At 39.5% G+C, this 21347-nt stretch overlaps 3 pseudogenes; 1 reads left to right on the top strand and 2 right to left on the bottom strand.

Moving 5' to 3' along the window:
* Positions 1-562: 562 nt before the first annotated feature.
* On the bottom strand, positions 563-12614 carry LOC149384884 (general transcription factor IIH subunit 2 pseudogene; annotated as a pseudogene).
* Positions 12615-13864: 1250 nt separating this feature from the next.
* LOC149384883 (monolignol oxidoreductase AtBBE-like 15 pseudogene) lies at positions 13865-15640 on the top strand (annotated as a pseudogene).
* Positions 15641-15763: 123 nt separating this feature from the next.
* LOC149384882 (uncharacterized) lies at positions 15764-19918 on the bottom strand (annotated as a pseudogene).
* Positions 19919-21347: the final 1429 nt, after the last annotated feature.

Genomic DNA, 21347 nt, shown 5'->3' with positions numbered 1-21347 from the left:
CTAACAGGAAAAGTATCAGAGATGAGGACTAGTTAATCTAACAGTAAATACGATTTACTAATTATTTCCGTGAACAATCGAGGACTAACAATCCGACAGTAAATCATATTAACCATTGAGTAAATCATTCGTTTCTATGGTAAATATGACTAGTTAATCTAACAGTAAATACGATTTACTAATTATTTCCGTGAACAATCGAGGACTAAAAATCCGACAGTAAATCATATTAACCATTGAGTAAATCATTCGTTTCTATGGTAAATATAACAGTAAATCCGATTTACTGTTATATCGCTCTTCTCTTTCATTTTCACATCAGAGATTAAAACTAGTTAATCTAGCAGTAAATACGATTTACTAATTATTTCCATGAACAATCGAGGACAGTAAATCCGACAGTAAATCATATTAATCATTAAGTAAATCATATTAATCATTAAGTAAATCATATTAGTCATTGAGTAAATCATTCGCTTCTATGGTAAATATAACAGTAAATCCGATTTATACATATTTGTTAGAAAATTACAGGACAAACACTTTCAACAAAATTGCTAGCACATTTTCTAGTTAATCTAACAAATTAACCATAAAATAAGTGTGTTAGAAGTGTGTTCGCCAGAACCTCCGGTGAGAGCTCTCACGTGAGACTCGGGGCTCCCGCCGAGATCGGTCAGGGAATGAGCCACTCCGTCTCTGATCGTCACTATCCCGACTTGGCTCAGCGGATTCTGATCGAAGAACTCTCTGATGAAAGCTTCGGCGTGCTTCGCCGAGACGGCTCTTCGGCTAGGCCGGAAATCCATCTCTGTAGCTGCCTAATCGAATTTTGGATAGAATTAAGATAAATTCCAAATCACAGACTCGAACTAAAAAAAACTATGGTTTATCCTGAAATGAGAACGAGGAAGAGCAAGTGTCGAAAGTAACCATAAGTCTGATGAAAGTCTCGGCTCCGCCAGGACAAATTAACCATAAGTCTGATGAAAGCCTCGGCGTGCTTCGCCACCACGGCTCTCCGGCTAAGCCGGAAATCCATCTCCGTAGCTGCCTAATCGAATTCTGGATAGAATTAAGATAAATTCCAAATCACAGACTCGAACTTTAAAAAAACTAAGGTTTATCCTGAAATGAGAACGAGGAAGAGCAAGCGTCGAAAGTAACCTTGGAGAGATCGATGACGATGAAGAGGTAGCGAATGAGGCCTTTCTGGATTCGAACGGAGCTCGCGGTTCGGAGGCGACGGCGATACTGGGAGTGGTACAGGGCTTTGTTGTCGATGGGACGAAGGAGACCAGACTCGTCCTCTTGGAGCGATTCCGAGATCTGGTGGACATCGACGATCGGACCTCCGGCGGATTCGGCCTCCGGAGGAGAAGCCGGAGACGGGGGATCTGGTGGCCATCAACAGAGGCTCCACTTTCGAGCTGGACGAGCTTCTGCGAGCTTCGGAGTACGTGCTTGGGAAGAGCGGGCTGGGAATCATGTACAAGGTCGTGCTCGGGAACGAGATTCCGGTGGAGATCCGGCGACTCGGCGAGGGCTGTGATCAGCGCTACAAGGAGCCCGAGGATGTAAATCTCTGGTGTGTGGTTTGGGTTTGAGATAGAAGAGAAAATAAGGGTAATTTTGGAATATAAAATAAAATTGGCTATTCTCTTAAATAAGCAGATAGTTAGGCTAATATTTTAATGTTCCCCTTAACAAGAGGCTAGTTACTTAGAAATCTCATAAAAGAATACAAAACATGCATCAATGTCTCATGGAATATAATATTTGATATAAAGAAATAATATTTATTATTTATCCATTAATCAAATATACATTTATTATGCTGATCTGAAAATGAAATAAAGTCATTAGTGATCAAAACATCTCGTCTCTTCCCACTAACTGAGCCTCCAAATTCGCACCGTTACTTTATTTATTAACATGAAATGAAATCTTCATAATATATTTGGCCTTGTGGAATAATATTTGATCTGTGTTCACAATAACTGTGATGTGATGACCGATATAGCATTAACATTTGGCCCCATTCATTTATAAACGGTAACTGAAAGATATATGAGTGCATTAATAGATTATAAAGTATAAAATTCGTACATCCCATTCAAACGTGCATTATAATCAAATATTCATGAAGTAATTGTGGTAGTAGTTACGTAAATAAACTAATTGCATGAATAGCATCGAAGATGCACGTAAGATATTTATTTATGTCAATATCAGGCGGATACAAATTCTATGAGAGAGAGAGATGCACTAAATAATACTAAATTAAAAAATAACAAGACCTTTTAGGGATTATAATGGTTCAATTATTGGGAAATCGTGCAAAACCATGAACTAACCAATCCCTAATTTTATATTCTAATGTCTCTTTGGTGACATTCCCACTTAGTTCTTTCTTATATTTTTATATCATATCGTTTTGGTAGGTATTGTCGTATTAACATATTAACATTATGCAATAATGCAAATAATTTATGTATATATCTTCGTAATCTATATATCCTCTCTCCGCGCATATATAACTTTCGTAGCATGAACGTGACATGTTTGTAATGTTTCATTCCAACTGCATCATAGCGATGAAAATGGTGTGATTAATGGACATTTTTTTCATTTTATATTGCTTAATTATATCGTTCTTCTTCACACTTTTTAAGTAATAATCTGATCGATCTTCAATTTCCACCCTTTGCGCATTATCTTTATTTTCATACTTTTCTCTTTTTCTTTGTCGGGAGAAGGAGGAAGATAAATATATATTGTAGTATATTAATTCTTTTGTAGTATATGAGAGAAAGAAAAATAAATAATATAGGAAAGCTTGACCATTTTGCTAAAATATAATTAATAGTGAAACATGACTGTGTTTTACTTGTCCAATATATGTGTATATATATACAACTCTGTTTAAGTGGTAGTTGTTAGGATTTTTAAATCCCTAAAAGTACATTTATTTTTATATGTACATACGAAATGAAACTAATTTTTGTAGCTGATACATATGTAAGCATAATTTTATATTCTATAGATCCCTAAATATTTAAAATGATTAGATATATCATTCATATAACGCATGCTTTTTATTTATATTATTATTCATTAAATAGTAAATAATCTCTCTCTCTCTCTCTCTCTCTCTCTCTCTCTCTCTCTCTCTCTCTCTCTCTCTCTCTCTCTCTCTCTCTCTCTCTCTCTCTCTGTGTGAGCGCAAATAAGTTCATGTTCTCATAGCCTTGTGCTATTTAAAAAAATAACATATAATACTGTGGTATACGTTTAAACTTTGATAATCCAAGCCATTAACGTAAGAAAAGTTTTTTCAATATGGCATCAAAATAAAGATTTAGGAATTGACCACCAGTAAACGTATCCATATGCATATGGTGTGCAATTTTGTTTAAACACTAACTAGCAATAGGCATTAATATATAATTAGTATATTAAAAGATATGGCGTGCAATTTTTTTTTTTGTTGAAGGCTGCAATTTTTTTATTTTTGAAGTAGCAGAAAATCTCAGCCCCATGAAATTTGCTTACGCACGTATATAGTTAACTCAAAAGGCAAAGCATGCACTAACTGACCCTACGATGTTATAATAATAACGTGCTTTTATGATAAGATCAATTGCAATGTCCTCAATTTAATTTGAATTTATACATATACACATTATATATATATATATATATATATATATATATATATATATATATGTATATGTAATCCACCGTCCTAGAGATCGGCCAAAATAGTTCAAATTAACCGCGGCGAGATGTGGCTCGCCGCAGCGAGTCATGAAATGTTATAAAAGTCTTTGGAGTTTGCACGACAGAATAGTATTCTGTTGTGCAAACTTCAAGGGTTAAAGTCAGGGACGAAGGATATTTTTATGTATAGTCACTGCGGCAATACTAACACTCCTTGTAATGATTTGGTTTGTAAGACGGAGTTGTTGAGAATAAAAAAAATTAAATTTATACGAGGTTTTGGACAACAGCTGTATTTTTAGCCCGAGTAAAACCTTTTTTTTTATTTTGTTTTGGGGTTCCAAATTAGAAAGAACATTATTTTTATGTTTTTCTTTTCTTAGTATCCTACTCTCGCTCTCCTTCTCCCTCACCCTCTCCCTCCGCCGCCACCATGCCATATCTCTCTTCCACGCCGGAGCCCTCTCTCTCCTTCACTCCATCTTTTTCGCCTCCAACCTCGCCTCTAATTATTGCCTCTAACCTCGCTTCTGGCCGTGCTACCTCGCTCTATTTGGCCTTCTTCAAGTTAGATCGTTAATTTATTATAAAATTACTAAATGTTAATGTGATAGTTGTTCAACCCTTACGGACCAAGTTGAAAAAACTACTATTTTATGATAGAATATGAAACCAGTAATCAATAAAGCACGAGTAAAGCAACAAAAGACTCATAGAAGTGGTAACTCAATTTAGTGATAAAACACCTAGTCTTGGGGTCGTGTGTCAGATGGTAGAAAGTCATTGACCATAATAAATGAGAGCTTATACCGCTGATGTGAGAGAGCATGTGGGCCCCGCATGTCAGTGGATCCCACAGCTTTCCCACATAAGTGGTCTGCTGATATGAGAGAGCATGTGGTCCCCGCTGACCGTTGATGTTTATCATTTTTTTATAATAAATAGAGGTGCAAGTTTCCAAACTCCTAGACTCAGTCACGCAAGTGTCTCTCCTCTATCTCCCAGTGATTTGCACTTTAAGAACCCCATATTCTGGAGATCCATATCTCTCTTTCACACACCCTTCGGAGAGATCATTGAAGGATCAAAAGAAAATACACACCATGGTCAATCCTCTGTCAATATGGTGCAAACAAATATGGAACACTCTCTCCCGCACAATTGATGGCGATCCATAATTATAAATGAATATGAGAGTAAGTCGGCATATGTCCATGAGGAATGAAAGTCGGCGGCCAAGAGAGAGGCGAAACAAATGAGGAAACAAATCCAAGTGCCTTGATGGCATATGTTGGACGACCATGAGGTAAAAGAGGAAACTAGGATTTACTCATGAATATGTGATATTCAATGGAAAAGAGGAAATTACATTTTCAAGGTAATCTCTCCTCCTATAAATACCCCCACCTCATTCACAATTAACAACACACAATTTTGGAGATTGAGAACCTCTCTCTCAAGAATAGTTGCCGCCCCTCTCTCTTTCTCTATCTCTCTTCTTGTTCTTTTGTTTTGGCACCTAGGCCCTCATTAGACCTAGTGTTTTGTTTTAGCTCTTTGGCTCCAAGACAAGTTCTTGAGTCATAGTGTTTAAAAGTGCCCACACACTAAATCCTAACCATACTCGAAAGACTCTAGCGGTAGAAACGTTTGTGGTTACTCACAAGTTCAAGAAGACTAGTGGGAGGCGAGCTAAGTTGGGAGACGAGCGATTCAACCTTCCTAAGGCTTCTCAACACTCAAGCTCCATTCAAGGTTGGTACCGAGTGAAAACTCAAAGTAGTTTTAAAATTTTAAATTATACGCTCATGCACTTTGTCTAGGTAGTAAAAACGTTTTACGAGTTTTTAAAGAAATTTTTATTTTTCGTCACTTGCTAGAAGCGATAATTTGTGTTGTCAATGGTGCCCACCAGAAGAATGGTAGTCTTTCTTTATTTATGTACATTTGATGTAATATAGTCTCACGAAGACTCGTGCTTGTAAATGCTGAATCATTAAAGAAAGTTGAAACGTTCATTCATTATTCTTTGTCTGTTTGATGCTTTATGATAAACTATAGTCTTTAGTCCTTAATCAAACCTAACAACAAATGAAGAGTCAAATATAGATTTTCATGAACAAACTCTTCATGGTTTCTTAAAACAGTATATTCGCAATCTAAGGGTCAAAGGGCTATTGATCCCAGTATGATTGTTAGGAGAATCTATGATGTCTGGTTATGGGACATTGAGAGTTGGAGACTCTATAGTTCTTCTAGGTATCTTCTGAAGCTACTGAATTGACCAGTGCACTTCTAGAGACAAAATAAGAACAAACTATTTAATCTCATATGTCTCGAAGTCACTACGTATGAATTGCATCATGCTTACCTCAATCCTGAAATGGGACATGCCATTTCATAGCTTACGTATAATCATTTGAGAAAGTCAGAGTTCTAGATTCACTATGTGATATATAAAGGACCTATTGGTGAAGTACTAAGTTATGAAGATTTCATGAGTAACTTTGTGAAGATCTCATAGATATGGAATTCATGTACAAGATTGCTGAAATGCAATGTATATCACCTCATGCTTTGTTCCTTGGAATGTGAATAAATGAACTGGTCAGCGACCAAATTGAGTCATGACTCTTTTGGATGAATCAATGTGACTTGTTAGCTCCTCCTTAATACATTGTTTCTAACTTATTCACAAGCGGCAAAGGAGTTGAAGAAATAACAGCTAGAAGGGTAAAATGGTAATTTTGTAAATCATCTAGCTGATGATATTATGAAGATTAAACATAGATAATATTCAATGGATCCAGTCATCATAATTAAGTTGAATTCTTGAGTAGAAAATAAATTCATTTGAACCGAGAGATTCTCAGTGTCAACTCTTTAGTGGAGTCAGTTGACATTAAGCTAAACTTGGAAAAGGTTTGTGAACTTTTGAGTCCAAGTATGTTAGCTCAAGCTTTGTTCATTTGGATCCATGAGGTCACTGTCAAAAGTCATTTCGAGTAGGATTAGTTAAACTAGAAGTTAAGTCAAAACAAGAACTAGACAAGTTTTACAAAAATTGTCTAAAGGGTATTTTGTCCTTTTGGACATGGGATGGTATGAATGTCAATAAATAAGTTTTTTGACATTGTCATATGATGATAATTGAATTAAAACACTTGGCCATATTGAGAAATATTGGGCCTTGTGGTTTGAATTTCATTTCATGGATTTTATGTGAAAATTCTTAATGGATTTTTCTTATGTTGTCATGAACAAGTAAGACATCTAGAAACATGTTCTAGAAGCCCTAAGAAACCGTCCAACAGACAGAGAATAAGAGACTTACTTTGCGCATTGATGTATGAAGATACTTGCCAAAAGAGAAAGAGGAAACTAATTTCCTCTACAAGGAATGAAATGGGTGGCCAACCAAGGGACAAGCAAAAGATGAACAAATCCAAGGCCTTCTAGAAGCATGCATTGGACGTGTGAAATGAGGAAGGGGAAGCAAATATTTGCTCATGAATATGTGATATTCTATAGAAAAGAGGAAACTACCTTTTGAAGGTAATCATCCTCCTATAAATACCCCACCTCATTCACAACTCACAACACACAAGTTTGAGATTGAGACACTCTCTCTCTTTCTTGTGCCCCCCCCCCCCCCCCCCCCCCCCCCCCCCCCCTCTCTCTCTCTAGAATTCCTTTTTCGTTTTTTTGGCACCTAGGTCCACATTTGACCTAGCGTTTTATTTTAACTCTTCGACTCTAAGACTTGTTCTTGAGTCGTCATGTTTAAAACTGTCCACACACTAAATCCTTCTTCTCTCGAGTGATTCATGTGATAGAAACTTTCGTGGTTACTCGAATTCCCGAAGAACGAAGAAAGGCGAGCTACGTGGGGAGAAGAGCGATTCAACCACCACAAGCTTCTCAACGATCAAGCTACGTAAAGGTTAGTAGACGAGTAATTGCTCTTCAATAGTTTTAATTTAAAATAACATGTGATTGCTCTTTGTCTAGGTTAGTAAAAATCGTTTTTACTTGTTTAAAGAAATTTTTAAATTCCGCCGCTTGAAGAAGCATTAAAGTTTTCTTAATGCTAGATCTATTCCAACAATTTTTTCTTAATCCTAGATCTATTCCAACAAAAATCGCCTATGTGTCCAACACACCCGCCATGTCCACGATTTTCGACTGAAAATCCCCTACGCGTTCAAACGCGCCTGGAATTCTCCACTGAGAATCTCCTACGTCTCCAAAAGAGAGAAAACATACATTCTCTCTCGGGTCACTCGATCCTAGGGTACTGAGACGTCGCCGAGGATTCCTCCGCGCTCCGTCTCCTCTGTCGAGCACACCATCCAGGCTCCGAGCCTCATACAGCGTTACATACACCTTGAAACAACGTTCTAACCTAATCCTGAACACGGCTACATAGGCAGCTTATACAAAAAGCACAGTCACTCCCCCTATTCACCCTTTCTCTCCTCACAGAACACCTCCGGCTGGAGGAAACCTCAACTCGAGACTTTCGAGTTCACACCTTGGCTTGAGTGCGGCCACTTGGTCTAGCCTTGGATCGAATCGCCCGAAGCTTGAAATCGTTGTTCATTTTCGTGCGACAACAGTATTTATAAACTAAATTTGGATTCGTTATACACCAAGCCATAAGGTCGAAGGGAGTGGGCCACGATTCATTCGGGAATCGGGCCCAAGAAAGTCCCTGGGCCCAATATCGCAGAGATGCATGCCCGGCAACAGGTTTTCGATGGGCTAAGTAGTGGTGAAGCTCAATAAAAGCTTCCGGTTCAGGAAAAACTTGACCGATTTACAATTATTGTTCGTTGGACTAACAGAACAAGGCTTACAATCTTGTGACACTTTTTTTTAGAATTTTGTAAGTAACTAGGCCACATTAAACTCAAGGTTTGTGATTTAGCCCACGTTCGGAGAGTTTTAGAAAAATAGCCAATTATATTAGGTGGTACTAGAGGTAATGTCTTAAAATTTCATATTTTTCCTTAAATAAATATAACATTTTTTTTCTAGATTCATCATTTTCTCTCTCTTGTTTTTTTAAATCGTCACTTTCTTTCTCCTACTTTTTTTCAAACATTTTTTTTTTTGCATCAAAACTTCAAAAATCCATATCTATCTCATACGAACTCGAAATTGAGTGATTCCAAATCCTACAGATTCGTGGCACCGAGATCTTCAAAAATAGACCATTGTGTTTGATGAAAAATCAAGTTTAATGCATCATGTTTACGTTTCTATTTATTTCCAGATGATTTTCGAAAAATTTCAGTTATTTCCAAGTCTAAGGCAGTAACGTGATTTTTCTATATCTATGACATTAAGCATGATTTTTCATCAAACACAATGGATCTATTTTTGAAGATCTCGGCGTCACGAATCTGTAGGATTTGGAATCACTCAATTTCGAGTTCATATGAGGTAGATATGGTTTTTGAAGTTTTTATGAAGAAAAAAAAGTGTAGGAGAATAAATAGGAGAGAGAAATTGACGAATTTGTTAATAGATATACAGACTGTTTTTTTTTTTTTTTGCTTATCAGTCCGTTTGGCTATATTCCTTAAGTTTGGCAAACATTGACGAAAACTAAAAAATGAGATTTGTTTTTGGCCATATTTCTAGAACACCCAATATCGCAGAGATGCATGCCCGGCAACGGGTTTCCGATGGGCTAAGTGGTGGTGAAGCTCAATAAAAGCTTCCGCTTCAGGAAAAACTTGACCGATTTACAGTTATTGTTCGTTGGACTAACAGAACAAGGTTTACAATCTTGTGACACTTTTATTTATTTATTTATTTAGTATGTTTCAATAATATTTTTTACACTAATAATTTGTTTGAAAGTGGTAAATTGCTTACATAATAATTTTCAAAATATTTAATCACCTTGATAGAAAAAATAAATTGACAACATAATTTTGACTATTTTGTTAATTTTTTTTAATCTAGATTTTATTAATCAATTAGTTTCAAATAGATTTTCGTATTATGTTTATTTATTATAAAGTTTTAGATGTAGATATAGATAAGAGGAATTACGTGGCTTTTCTCAGTAATTTTTTATAGCTTTTTTTGCGCTTGGGAATGACATAGAAGATTAGTTTACACCAGCATACATATCTACAAAACCGATATGCTGTCTTCTAACCTTCTCAAATAACATTAAGATCTGTGTAATATATAAAAGGAAATTGAGGTCAGTACTTAATCTTTTTGTAATAATTTTAGTTGCCTCGTTACCTTCTCATTAATATCGATCCACAAATTACGCCCCGGCCAGTCAAAAGATATCAACATACACATGTGGCAGATCCCTAGTTATTTGGAGAGGAAAATTTTCATTTTATAGACCTAAAAGTTAACAAAATATCGGGATTAAACATCACACTTTAAAAATATCTAAAAATTGACTTTTGTCCCAATTTCGGACACAAATACCCTTTTGAATAAATACACTCATTTCACTTTCACTTTCTATCTTTTCAATCCCTATTTCGGCCTTTCATGCTCGATTCCGACGAGATATAACTAAATTCAATGAGATACGAGGGAATCCGACGACCTATGATAACATAAAATGACAAAATTTTACGTGAATTGGATTTTTTCCGCGTAAAATGTCCAAAATGTATGAATTTTATCGTATAGCATCGTACATTATCGTACGGCATCGTACGACATCGTACGTATTATAATGTACATTATAATTTGTAAGAATTTTATCGTACATTATAATTATAATGTAATGTACATTATAATTTGTATGAATTTTATCGTACATTATAATTATAATGTATCGTATCTCATCGTACGACATCTTACGTTATAATTATAATGTACATTATAACGTGCATGAATTTTATCGTACATTATAATTATAATGTATCGTATATCATCGTACGGTATCGCACGACATCGTACGACATCGTTTGTTATAATTATAATGTACATTATAATTTATATGAATTTTATCGTACATTATAATTATAATGTATCGTATCTCATCGTACGGCATCGATAATGTACGATGCTATACGATAAAATTCATATATTTTCTGGACATTATAAGCGGAAAAAGTCAAATTCACGTGAAATTTTGTCATTCTATGTTATCATAGCTCGTCGGATTCCTTCATATCTCATTGAATTTAGTTATATCTCGTCGGAATCGACCGTGAAAGATCAAACGAAAGATTGAGAAGATATCTCAAGTGAAATGAGTGTATTTGTTCAAAAGGTTATTTATGTCCGAAATTGGGACAAAAGTCCATTTTAGATATTTTTAAAGTGTGAGGTCTAATCCCGATATTTTGTTAACTTGTAGGTCTATAAAATGAAATTTCTCTTGGAGAAACTGATAAGCTATAGTAAAGATATCCTCATTACCTTCTCATTAATATCGATCAACAAATTACGCCGCGGCCAGTCAAAAGATGTCAACATACACATGTGGCAGATCCCTAGTTATTAGGAGAAAATGATAAACTATAGTAAAAAAAATATATACCATGCAAGTGCAACCCACACATATCAAGAAAAAGATTTATAGATATCCATATTATCGCTGTCTTAAAACTATATTATTATTACTCATATAATTTCCATAGTCCAAACAAAAACTCGGATGCTCCGAGAACATAAAGAATTCAGCACCGAACCCGAGTCAAATAAGTCCGATAGCTCATTAAGTTTAAGGAACGATGTTTTCATAACATAAGAACGAACCATATCGAACACAACTTCGGAGAAAAGATAAGCTGATAGGTCAAAGACTAGTCAAACAAACAAAACACGTTTAAACAAATAAAAAGTTAAGTAAAACGCACACATCGAAGGTTATTCTGAGCATTCGAGGAAGTAACCACCCACTAAATATGTTCTGGAAGCGGTTACTCAATAACTGCCAAGAAAGTATGACTAACCACCCCACGTACTCGATTCAAAGCCCTATAAATAGATGGAAACTCGGTAGAAATAGGACAATACACGTTTACACACCAAATAGCGTACACCAGAAGTTTCACCTATCATTCAGCACTCTCATTTATTTGCTCTCTTTTACTAGATTCGTCTAAATTTCGAGATAACCTTGTAGAGAAACTTCTAGCTCTCGGGACTGCGGGCTCGAAACCAAATGCTCTTCGCGAGACAATTGATGTACCATTTTTGCATGTAAATAGTTTTGCTCTAGAAGGACGGGGTAGCGTTGAAGATCGATGGCTAGTTCGTCAACACCCACTGAAGGCGTCAACGACACCACCGGTGCCGACCCACATATCGAGCACTACAAAGGCACTCGGCCGTCACTACAACAAATACTGGCAACAGCCACAATTATTTTTCTCGGGGATAGCCACGATTTTTAGTGCTACAGCCGCGACTTGTCGTGGTTATTGCTAATTTCGACTTATAATTTGGGCGGACCAATTCTGGCGCTTTTTATTTGGGAAAATTTAGAATAACCACAAGTTTAGTTGTGGCTAATCTAGGTAACGCTATTATAAAAAGCTTTCTTCTATTTGCTCAGTCGGTAAAAACAAATCCGAACTCACTCTCTCTTAAATCTCTCGTTCACAACCATACCACCCCTCCAACCGGGTTCAATCACCACCACCACTCCGAACGCGCACCACCACTTCGTCTCTATTGTCTTCATCTCTCGCTCAAATCGACCAAATCGCCACCACCACTTCGTCTTTCTCGCTCAAATCGACCAAATTGCTACCCGGGCAAAATAATGTGGGCGAAATCAGCTACGATTAGTCACGGCTGATTGTCATGCCTTAAGTACCAACAGCCACGACTTTCATGGCACCAGCCACGACTTTCATGGCACCAGCCACGACTTTTGTCGCGGCTGTCATCAGTATTTGTTGTAGTGCGCTTACTATAGAGGAGGTTTATTCTGAGCACTCGAGAAAGTAGCCACAAACTACACACGTTCTAGAAGCGACTACTCAATAACTGCCTGGGACGTGGAACTGATCACCCCACGTATTCGACTCAAAGCCCTATAAATAGATGGAAACTCGATAAAACTAGGATAATTCACTTTTTCACACCAAAGAACCTACATCAGAAGTCTTACCTATCATTCATTACTCTCATTTACTTGTTCTCTTTTACTATATTATTTAGAAATAATCTTGCTCAGATACTCGGAGTTCTGGAGACTGCGTGTCCGAAATCAAGTGTTATTTTCACACTCGCGCTTGTGAAATTTTTTAACGCTCATATACGGTTCACACCATGAACATTTGGGATCAGCTTCTTGCTATTGTAAATTTAACGATGTTGATAAAGGATTCCAGATTTTACGAGTTTGTTTGATGAAGACCACAAGTATCAGATAAAACTATAAACAACTTAAAATAAATAATACATTACAAAAATGTTGGACGAGCTACAAATGTCCTTACTCTCGAACAAACACCAACACGGTTATGTATATTTTATTCTTTTCAGCTCTTGATTTGTACGAACAGACAACCTGAATCGAAATTGAAACTAAATGATATTTTACTCATAAATTTACAAACAAATGAATCTATAAACTCAAAACTAAGTATCATAGATTACAGGTGGTGCATATCGTTTGTTTAAAATGTAATATTAGATAAACTAAACTTATTGTACATTGCCGATGACTCTTTTCTTCTTGTAATGAGTTCAAGTCTTTCTCTTTAGCAGATTTGGCTAGGATTCATCTAGCGCTTTGTAATTTTTGTCTTTATGGGTTCATGTTTTTTGTTTTGGCTTCTTTATACTCGTTTGTTCTTGTATTACGGCTTTGCCGTGTTGAGTTAATAAAGTTCCGATGTTTCTTTAAAAAAAAAAATTGTACATTGATATTGATGTACACTCTAACAAACTTCAACTATGAAGTCGAATAAGATGGGATCCCAGTCCCAGATATTAAACATGGATCCAAGAAATACGCTGAGGAGCGGGCCATTATCCATTTTTAATTCTGATCATTATCTATTTGAAATGGGTTGTTATTTTTATAATAAAACGTGAGGGGAGTGGTTATCTTTTATGATATTATTTTAATGCAAAAACATTGTCTCGTGCATATATATATACGGTATGAAATCCACTGCTTTATAACACCAAAACTCCTATATAGAAACACTAAGAAATATATTCAGACATGTTTTCCAAGAGCTCCATAGTAGTGCAACTCATATGCACTGTTCTTGTTCTCCAATATTCGTCAGCCCTTTCTGTTGGAACAACACAAGACTTTATCCAATGCGTCTCAGCGAAATCCAAACTGGCAGTCCCAGTGGTGACCACATTTTTCACCCCAAATAACTCTTCGTACGCCTCAGTTCTTCAGTCCACCGCAGCGAACCCCAGATTCTCGGCGCACTCGGTCCATCAACCAAACATCATCTTCACGCCATTGCACGACTCTCACGTGGAAGCCTCAGTGATCTGCGCCAGAGAGCTCGGACTTCAGGTCCGAGTTCGCAGCGGCGGACACGACTTCGAAGGCGTCTCCTATGCCTCCCGAGACAGAACACAATTCCTACTCTTAGACCTCACCAACCTAAGGCAAGTCAATGTTGACATCAACGACAACACTGCGTGGGTTCAGGCCGGAGCCACCATCGGAGACGTTTACTACAGCATCGCGCAGAAGAGCAAATCCCGCGGCTTTCCAGCGGGGATAGGGACAGATCTCGGCGTCGGAGGTCACATAACCGGAGGAGCGTATGGTTCGCTGCTCAGGAAATACGGCCTCGCGGCTGACAACGTCGTTGACGCTCTGATAGTCGACGCTGAAGGCAGAACTCTGGACAGAGAAGCCATGGGAGAGGACTTGTTTTGGGCGATCAGAGGCGGCGGTGGAGGCAGCTTCGGAGTCATTCTTTGGTGGAAGATCAAGCTCGTTCCCGTCCCGGAGACCGTGACGGTCTTCAGGGTTCGCAAGACCCTCGAGCAAGGCGCCACAAAGGCGCTCCTGAAATGGCAACAGCTCGCCCATAAGCTCGAGGACGATCTCTTCTTGAGAGTCACGATGTCGGTGACCAACATCGTCGACGGAGAGTCGACAAGGACCGTGGCAACCGATTACGAGGCCATGTTCCTCGGTCGGGCTGAGAATCTCCTTGCTATCATGGGCAAGAAATTCCCCGAGCTGGGGTTGACGGAAAAAGATTGCATCGAAACGAGCTGGATCGAGTCTGTGCTTTTCCTCGTGGGCTACCCGAGAGGAACGCCGGTCGGAGTTATGCTGTCGGAGAGACCTTCTTTCAGATTGCATTTCAAGTCCAAATCGGACTTTGTGAAGTCGGTGATCTCCGAGACCGCTCTGGGAGGCTTGTGGGCAAGGATGTTGAAGGAAGACAGTCCATCTGTGGTGTGGACTCCGTTTGGGGGAGCTATGAGCAGGATTTCCAGGTCCCAGACTCCCTATCCTCACAGGAGAGGGGTAATGTTCATGGTTCAGTACACGACTTCTTGGGAAGGTGGTGAGAGCAACCAGCAAAAGCACTTGGATTGGATCAACGAGTTGTACCATTACATGGCTCCTTATGTATCGTCCAACCCCAGGCAAGCGTACGTCAACTATAGAGATCTGGATCTTGGAGTCAACGACCACGAAAACTCCTGCTTTGATTCGGCCAACGGTTGGGGTAACAGCTATTTCAAGGATAACTTCGTTAGGCTCGTGACAGTGAAGACCAAGGTTGATCCTGATAACTTCTTCAGGCACGAACAGAGCATCCCAGTTCAAACTTTATGCCTAGGAATATCTGAGAGTTGAATGCAACTTTTGCTTCTTTTCAATCTAATCATGTAATGTCCAAAATAATCTGATATTCCACTAGAAACAAAAAAAAAAAAAACATAATAATCAACAATAAGGACATTTGAGAAAGTGTGGTGTTGGTCTTACTTAAACGGTTGAGAATAGTTTATTTACCAAGTTATATTTGCCCGAGATAAGCTTAACATGGTGGTCATCAAACAAAAATAACTCAAGTCCCTCGGTGCTCATCATATAAATTTAGTAATAAAGTATATTAGTGGAGATTAACTAAGAGCTCAGAAACTTGACGTTGGGTTTGGTGAGTATGAGGATCCAAGAGTCGATGAACCTCTCATGGTGGGTCTGTCTTTGGGATCTTCTTCCGTGCATCTCAAGGCAACCTCAAGCACATCAACGACTTGGTCCCGAATGCTTACATCCAACAGCTCAGTTGCCAAACCAGGATCCACAATCTCATCGATATCCATGTTGCTTCTAACCCATCTCACCATATAGCTCTCTGAAGGCGTCTTTCTCGTTATCAGCTCCATCAAAACAACACCATAACTGTACACATCGGATTCCGTGCTCCGCGTTGTCAAAAATGCATTTTCTGTGATGTCAAACGTAAACATTCAATTAGACAGGTTCATTTGACCTTCACATTTTCAATTTGAGTAAACATATAATCTGGAAGGCTCATTTTGACCTTCAAGTGTAAACATTTTCTGGTTTAATCGATTCAAAGATTAATCCTAACCGAAAATTTAAGTTATAATGAAAAAGGTTCGTTGATTTTTATTCGGAAAATTTCATCTTTTTATTTTAAAATATAACTTCTAGGGTGTTAAAAAAGAAGATTAACTAAAGTAAACCGTTTTAGAAGAGATTTCGACCAAAGGTTAATCTTAATTGAATATTGAACTTATAACTATATATATATATATATATATATATATATATTTAACATTTTTTTTGTTAAAATGACAAAGGTTAAATATGATTTCTTATCCAAAAAATTTATTTTAAAAAAAATAGGCTTTTCAGGTTGAATGAAGAAGCTTAACTAATTAGAAGGGATGTCTACATCTTAATTGAAAGTTCAAGATTAAGGCTCATCTAAGCTAACCGAAATCCCATCTCTCCACATCTAATTCAATGAACATGTAAATAAATAAATGAGGGTAATTACCTGGGGCATTGTATCCGATGGTGCCGATGACATTGCTGGAGAGTGTGGAAGGAAAACTCGGATCCAGAAGCTTGGCGATGCCGAAATCAGAGATGTGTGGCTTCATATCGGAATCCAAAATAATATTGCTGGGCTTGATGTCTCGGTGAACCACACACGGGTCGCAGTCGAAATGGAGACAGGCTAGCCCGTGAGCACTTCCAAGGGCTATGTTGAACCGGACGCTCCACTGCATCGCCGGTGCATGACTCTTCTCGTGCAGCACGTCGTACACGCTTTCGTTCTCAATGTACTCATACAAGATCAACCCGTTGTCTTTCCTCACCCAGAAGGCCTCGATCTCCACAACGTTCTGGTGCCTGATCTTCCCGAGCGTCTCGATTTCTCGCACCATGCTGGCGTGAGCGTTGTTCATGGTCTACTTTACGGCATAGACCTCTCCGCGGCCAATCGTGGCTCTGTAGACCGTTCCATGGGCCCCGTGGCTGATAATGTGGCGATTGCTCAGATTTTCCTTGGCCTCCATTACTTCTTTGGGGAAGGACGACCAACCTTGCTCTGCGGATATGGGTATCGACGCTTTTTGCACCGGCCTTCTCGAAGACAGGAGGAAGAAAAGTATCACCAATAGAACGAAAAGTGACCAATCTGAGGGATATCCTCGCGATCTCAGTTCCGCTCAAGCCGTCTCTTATTTTGCACAACTTCATAACCTTGTTGGGGCTGCAATTTGGCGAGGAGCTCAACGGGTTATTGCCGAGACAGATCTCAGAGTTCCCCATGAAAGACGCCGGAGACGAGCAGAGAAATTTCGTGAGCGATATCCATGGACAGCAACATGGAAATCGGCTCGAGAGCTCTCAGACTACCGGTCAGGTTGTTGTGGGAGAGATCTAAGCTCAAGCATGGCCTCGCTTATTTCACGAGGAAGCTCCCCGGTTAAACCGTTGTTGCTAAGATTCAACATGTAGAAAGGATTCCGAAGCGCTCCGATAGAGCGGGGAATCATTGCCCCCAAGGGATTCCCGCCGAGTTCTAGCACCGAGAGTTTCCCAAAATACGACAGGAACGACGGAATACCGCCGGTGAGCTTGTTCTCACTCAGAATCAGTTCGGATAATTCGGTCCAGTTCTTGTAACTCGACGGGATCGAACCGTTTAATGCGTTGAAGCCGACATTAAACACAACTAGCTTCTTGCAATTTGAAAGCTCGGACGGAAAATGATTCACCAGGTTGTTATGAGAGAGAATCAGGGACTAGTGATTCGCAAGCCTTCCCAACTCTATCGGAATGGTTCCGATCAAGTTGTTACAGGACAAATTGATGTAGGTGATGTCAATTAAGTTTCCTAGGCTCCACGGGATCGCTCCCGATAATAAGTTCATCTTTGCGTTCACGTACAGAAGATTCGGATTCTCCGAAAACTCGGGAAAAGCCCCGGTCAGGTTATTTTGCTTCAGGATCAGCCATGTGAGGGTTGAGCACCTTCCTACTTCCTTAGGGACGCCACCGAAAAATTGATTGAGACCCAAATTCCAGATCCTCGGCTTCTTTCCCGAGCAAAGATTCGAAGGGATTTCCCCGGTGAACTCGTTGTTGGTGAAATCCAACTGGACCAAGCTGGAATTAGCCCCCAAGTCCCGAGGCAAGGTCCCGGAGAACCGGTTGTTAAACAGCGAGATATTTTTTAGTTGCTTCAGCTCGGCGATCTCCAGGGGAAGCTTTCCAGATAGAGTGTTGTTGTATACCAGGATATGCCAAAGGCGCGGAATCTTCTAGACGCCGAGGGGTATTTCGCCACTAACTGGTTATCGAACAGCTCGAGATCTCCCAGCTTCGCCAGATTCCTTAACTCCTCGGGAATTCCCCCCTCGAGTAGGTATGTGTAAAGCCGCAATCCTCTCAAGGACTCACAGTTCCCGAGCACGGGGGCTATTTTTCCGGTCAGACGATTCTCCTCAAGATAGAGCAATTTGAGCATCCCTAGTCTTTCAAAAGAGACCGGAATGTTCTCGACTAAACTGTTCACTGCCGCCGAAAATTCGATTAGCCTAGTACAATTTCCGAGGCTCAAAGGAATGCTTCCACTAAAACTGTTTGTAGACAAATCCAAGAAACTCAACCTCTCAAGATTCCCAAGTACCTCGCTTGAGATTCTCAAGCCTTCCCATGCTTTCCGGCAAAACATCGGAGAGCTTGTTATCTTGTTATCATCCATATGAAATTTGGCTAATTGAACGCAGTTTGCAATCGAGGAAGGAACCGAGCCGGATAACACGAGATTGCTCGAGTTCCCGACATTCCCGAGGACAGAGCCATTCAAAGCATTGTAGCCCAAGAGCAGTGCTTCTAGGCTCAGAATTCGAAACAGAGACTTTGGTATTTCCCCGGAGAGCAAATTGTAGTCCAACTTGATTATCAGTCTTGATGTCGTTTCCGAGCCTTAACAATAACGAATAAAACATAAATTAAATAAATATATGTTTGTTTTTATTTATTGATATGGATCCCGGAAAAACGCCTTATAAGAAACAAATAAAATAATTAAATGAATATGTCAAATGACCAAGCGAAGAGAATGAAATGTTTATTTATTGATTGAACTTAAGTACAAACGAGAGAGTTCGACTGAAAACGAAGTCAATCAGCCATCTCGTGAAAGCAAATAAGCTAGATATTTCGAGATTCACAAAAGGGAAAAACTTCTCCAAATCTCCTCGGGTTGAAGAGATTTCTATTGGGACGAAGTGCTAAATCCTCGGAGACATGTACAGTCGACTTCATCCTACATCGCCTCGTCTGTCGCCACGTGGCTTCCTTATTTAAAATGGCTTGGCGAACTGGTCAACTTTTTGAATCATCAGGCGAGATCTTTCTGACTTCGACTTCATCAAGGCTTATTGTGGAAGTGACCTGGATTAGCAAGAATATTTGGACCAAACCCAAATAATTTCGTTATTTGGTTATTTCGACGGGGATTAAATAATCGATTTATTTTTAATTGAATTTTCTTGTTGAAATTGGTCCGCGCGGCCCAATGTTCTTTTTTGGGCCGAGTAATGCCCCCACAATCAGCAGGCTCTTCAAGTCCTCCAGAGTATCGGGAATCGGCCCGATGAGTTCGTTTGACGTCAAGAATAGAGCTTCTAAACGGGAGAATCGATCGATTTCAGGCCTGATCGGACCCGAGACTCCATAGCCAACGAGATTCATAACCAACAAGGAATTTGGGTTTTTTCGTTGCATTTGATGCCCATCCAAGAGCAAGGAGTGGAATCGGAAGAATTCCACGACGAAGGCACAAAATTCTAGTACCTCGAGTAAGTCTCTCTTACTTTTCATTTTTTAATGTATCATTGTGCCCTTTTTTCTCTCTAGTAAATCCTATTTTGTTTGATTTCGTTTAAACAACTTTCGAGTCCGTCTAGAGTTTTTCCTTAGTTCTTCTAGTGCCTTGCGTTTGTATTTAAGCTCGGAAAACTTTGTTAGTTAGAAACCATGTCGGACTCATGATCCAACCCAGAACATTCATCTAAAGTCACGAGTGCGAATGATGATCTCTTGAAGCCTTCGTTAGTTACTTCAAGCTCAGCAAGGTGCAGGCCGGGACCAAATCCCTTTAGGCCGAATTGGCCTCCATGAAGGAGAGTCCCTCGAGGGCGATCTGGCTAAGAAAGACGAGCACGTCAAGTTCTTGAAGAAGATGAAGGACATCATGCTTGACTATGGCCGTCTTCAAACCGACGTCTAGGACAAGCTCGAGAAGGTCAACTGGTGGTCGTGGGCCTACTATGCCAAGAAGAAGCGGAATAAGGAGTTGAAGGCAGCCAATGTCGATCTCTCTTCGTCAGTGGTGGCGAAGCAAAAGGTTATCGATGACGCGAAGGTTGAGGTAGCGCGGCTGAAGAGGTCGGCCAAGGCGGAGAAGGACAAGGCGGTCTACGCGGCCAGGAAGGTGACCTCGTTCAAATACCTGGAGGTCATCGCCAAGTACCGGGCTCGCAAGAAGAAGATGGATGAGGCCACTATGATCCTTAAAAAGCTGGAGCAATGTCACGGCAACCAGGAGTTCATTGGGGATATTCTTAATAATTAGGTTGTTGATTGGGCCTCCGAGCTGAAGGATACCGAGGAAGATATGGCGACCTACCAGGCAGAGTTTGACGTGGTTGCCAAAATCGAGGTCGAAGATGTCCTATTCACTCCTTACTCCGATTCGTCCCCAGCCAACGGCCAAGAGGCCCGAGCTGACTCGACCCTTTTGATCGACGTGCATGGGACTATGATTGGTCAGTCGGCCGAGGTCCTTGCCAGGATACCTGAAGGGATCAAGGAGGTAGCGGCCAAGACTCGGACTCCGCCTCCGCCATCTGACATCTCCAGGATTTCCAACAAGGGCCAACAAGCGTGAAGAAGTTTTTCTTGTTTTCGTTCTCATCTCTTCTTCTTTTGTTGATTCAGATCGTATTTCTGACTTAATTATTATTTTTTGGGCCCGTGTGTTTTGGGCATTTGTTATTATTAGTTTGAGTCAATTTAGCAAGGATTGGTATCCTTGCATTTATTGTTATTATTTTTTTATGACGGATATCTTTTGTTGTTTATGCAACTATCTATTATTTTGATATACATTTTCTGGTCT

Source organism: Urtica dioica, chromosome 9 (assembly GCF_054948205.1).
Source record: "Urtica dioica subsp. dioica isolate 48M chromosome 9, U.dioica_male_clone48M_v1_H2, whole genome shotgun sequence".
Taxonomy (NCBI): domain Eukaryota; kingdom Viridiplantae; phylum Streptophyta; class Magnoliopsida; order Rosales; family Urticaceae; genus Urtica; species Urtica dioica.
Note: the sequence above shows the minus strand (reverse complement) of the source record. Positions and strands in the feature narration are given on the sequence as shown.